The sequence below is a fragment of the Calidris pugnax genome, unplaced genomic scaffold (genome assembly GCF_001431845.1).
Source record: "Calidris pugnax isolate Ruff unplaced genomic scaffold, ASM143184v1 scaffold17, whole genome shotgun sequence".
Taxonomy (NCBI): Eukaryota; Metazoa; Chordata; class Aves; order Charadriiformes; family Scolopacidae; genus Calidris; species Calidris pugnax.
The window spans coordinates 605,116-608,950 of NW_015090794.1; the positions used below are offsets into that span (position 1 = coordinate 605,116).

At 59.1% G+C, this 3,835-nt stretch overlaps 1 protein-coding gene across 1 annotated transcript in view; it reads left to right on the forward strand.

Annotated features, from left to right (window-relative positions):
* NATD1 (N-acetyltransferase domain containing 1) overlaps positions 1-3,835 on the forward strand; it is an 18,293-nt gene that overhangs the window by 1,983 nt on the left and 12,475 nt on the right. The window lies entirely within an intron of this gene.

A 3,835-nucleotide genomic window follows, 5' to 3' on the forward strand; every position in this document is an offset into this window, starting at 1 on the left:
GAAGAACTTTGCGGTTCTCCGGCGCGGCGGGAGGGTGAAGTCAGGCGGGAGGGAGGGAGGGGAGGAGAGCGGTGCTGCCACACAACTGGGGCATCCCCGCTGTCCCCGCCACCGCCGGGACACCCCCGCGACAGCCGCTGGGCAGAGGTGGCGTTTGGAGACCCTGTCCTGCGCCTGGGCACGGGGGCAAGGGTGGTGCTGGACTGGGAAGCTGGTGCCGTGCAGCTGAGACCGGCCCAACTCATCACATATTCCAAGGGTTCCTGCTCCTGCATAGCGTGGATCCCACTGTGGGCTGAAAAATGGATGAGGATTTATTCCTCTCTGAGTCAAGGAGGAATCAATCCCTCCTCGCCCAGCAATGTGCCGTGGTGGGTCCCGGGGTGAGGATGCTCCCCCAAAAACACCCAAGCTGGGCTGCAGAATGGGACGTGAGTTGACGCAGCTGAAGCAGCAAAAAGGAGAGTACAAGTGCCATTCTGCACTGAAATTCCCAGCCTGATCCATATAGATACCAAGGAAAGGTTGTGGGGGTGGCAACGGCAGACAGCCCTGGTGAAATCACAGCTGGTCTCTCGCTGGTCTGTTCCCTAATGTGTCGTGGTGGGTCCCGAGGTGAGGATGCTCCCCCAAAAACACCCGAGCTGGGCTGCAGAATGGGACGCGAGTGACACAGCTGCAATGTGCCGTGGTGGGTCCCGGGGTGAGGATGCTCCCCCAAAAACACCCAAGCTGGGCTGCAGAATGGGACGTGAGTTGACGCAGCTGAAGCAGCAAAAAGGAGAGTACAAGTGCCATTCTGCACTGAAATTCCCAGCCTGATCCATATAGATACCAAGGAAAGGTTGTGGGGGTGGCAACGGCAGACAGCCCTGGTGAAATCACAGCTGGTCTCTCGCTGGTCTGTTCCCAGCTTGGTGTTTTGGGGAGCGTTTCGGATCAGTTTGAGGGCTGGAAAACCTGCCTCCGAAGCTGAAGGGAATCCCTGCAGGAGGGAAGGAGCTGGGTGGACTGGGCAGAGGACTGGTGCCTCAAACGGACCTGGAATCCAGCAACGACGCAGAAGATCCAGCAGCTGCAAACTGAAGCTAGAAAAGTTCAGATGGGAAATAAATGACAGGCTTTTAATAAGAAGAGCAATTACCTTCCCGAAGGACGTAGTAGATTCACCACCTTTCAAGTCTTTCAACACCGGCGAGGAGTCTTTCTCAAAAAAAAAACCCCGCTCCAGTTCAACCGCAGGGTCATTAGCTCTGACGCAAGAGCTGCCGATGTCACTGCCCTGGGCTGGGCGAGAGGGAGGTGGGAGCAGAGGGGGACCTTTCTGACCTTCTCTGAATCAAGGACGGGGGTTTGAACTCCATCCTGGCTGATCCGAAGGGGTTTGGGCTGGCTCAGTGTGCAGGGGTGATGATTTAGGGGGTGCAGGGCAGAGCATCCTTAGCGCCTTTGCAAACACGCAGCTGGACACGGATCTGCGGGGACCGGTGGGACCGGCTTCGACACCTGCCCTCGGCGCTGGTGGCACCTGGGGTGTCGTTGCAAGCGCAGGGCCACGACCCTGCTGTCCCCGAGCAGGTTGGATGCTCTGCCATTCCTCCGCCTCGTGTCCCCAGGCACGGCTGGAGATCGCCGCCGGCCCCGGCCACAATTACAGGCGTGGATGAAACAGCCACCTGGCTTTTATTCACCCATCTTGAATCGACAAGCAGGCGTTTTGTCACCTGCTCGGAGGCCTTCCAGCACCAGAGCGCTGCAGAAGCAGGAATGGAAATTTGGGTACGCTCAGTGTCAAAATCCAACAGGGTGGGAAGGCGTGGGGCTGGGCAGGGAGCCCACAGACCCCCCCGCCAGCCACCAGGAAGGGACCAGAGGTCACCTTCCCTTAAGTGGCAGGGCATGGGGACCTCTTGGGAGCATCTCTCCTTTTCTCCTGCATACGAGTGCTATTTTCCACTGAAATTCCCAGCCTGATCCATACAGATACCAAGGAAGGGTTGTGGGGGTGGCAACGGCAGACAGCCCTGGCCTGCCAGCATGGCTCCTTTCACCTGCACCTCCTCTGTCTGTCCTCGGCTCTTTGCTGGAGAAGTGTGTCTGAAAAACCAGAGGCAGCCATGACTGCCAGCCCGAAGCAGAGGGAATCATCACAGGAAAAGGCAGAGCAAAGCATCCCAGCAGAGCCCGAGTGCTTCCAGAAATTCCAGCAAGGGTGCTGGATTTTTGGCACCCCTGGAAGGCTGTTCCACGTTTCCGAAGTGCTGGAGGTAAACCTGCAGGTTTGCAGGCTCCGGCATTAAACCCTGATGGAGGGAGAGGGAGGGAGACTCAGATGTGTCCCAGACCTTGCTGGACACACTGGATCTTTGCTGCTGGGTTCCCTCACTGTGGGACTGCACCAGGTCTGGTTTTGGAAAGCCACCCGCAGCAGGATGGGGTGTCCTCAGTGTCCCCAGCACAGCCATCATGGGGGGATGATCACCTCTCAGGACAACATCTCTACCACCCATCTTTTTTAGCCTTTCATGGAGGAGGAGGGTAACGAAGCCCCTTCCACCAGCAGACACCAGTTCCTGGTGGGCTGCAGGAGCTCGTGCTTGGTAGGAGCAGGAGAGTTGTGACCCCGATGGGGACGGCACCGGCCAATGGAGCAGCACAAAGCAAACAAATCAAGTGGCCTGATGAATTAATCCGCTGGTGGACTCTTAACTCGGGGAGCAGGAGCCAAAGGGATGATGAGTAAACAAAGGCCAAGCTGCACCAGACGGTATTTAGGTGCTCCCGGTGAGCTGTTACCAGTTCCAGATTCATTCTAGGCGTTGCTGCTTTTCCTGTCACACAGGCGGCCACCGGCCTGCCCCGCTGCACAGCCGGCGTGTGGCACCGCACTGGGGCTCAGCTCCTGCCTCTGAGAGGTCAAAACACCTATTTTGGGTCAAATAGGTGTATCTCGGGTCAAATAGCACCAATTATGGCATCTGGGTGTCCCCCCAGCCACCTGTGGCCATTCAGTACCAGTACACCAGGAAGGGAAACCGGTAGATGGGCAGGGTACCCAGTGCTCTGGGCAGAGCAGATGGCACTACAGGGCAGTACCAGTGCCCACCCCCAGTGCAGGACCACTAAGCCAGTACAGAGTACCCAGTACAGGACCAGTACACCAGTGCAGGACCAGTACATTGGGGCAGAGAACCTGGTAGATGGGTAGGGTACCCAGTACAATGGCACAGTGAGGCAGTACCAGTGCTCCAGTGCTGGGCCTCAGTGGACTACCAGTAAGCCAGTACAAGATCCCCAGTGCAGAACCAGTGTAGGACCAGTAAGCCAGTCCAGAGTACCCAGTAGAGGACCAGTACACCAGTGTAAGACCAGTGCAAGACCAGTAAGCCAGTCCAGAGTACCCAGTAGAGGACCAGTACACCAGTGCAGCACCAGTAAGCCAGTCCAGAGTCCCCAGTCCAGACCCAGTGCTGGACCACTACCCCAGCGCAGAGCACCAGGGCTGCAGTGGGAGTGCTTGTGCCCGTTCCCCCGTGGTTGCCGGCAGGGCGCGGCGGTGCGGTGCGGGGTGCGCTGCCCCTTTAAGAGCCGGGCGGCCCGTACCAAAACAAAACGGCGGCGCGGCCATTGGCTGGGGCGCGGGCACGTGGCGCACAGCTGGTTTCCTGCGGCCGCGCGCCGGTCGGTGGCAGCCCCGCGGCGCCGCCGCCACGGCCCGGCCCTGCTCCCGTTTCACGTCCCCCCTCCCCTTTCCTCGCTACCCCCCTGTCCTCATCCTCGTTATTCCTCGGCGGGACCCGTCGCCGTCGCTCCCGCTTCCCGTCGTTGTACGGCT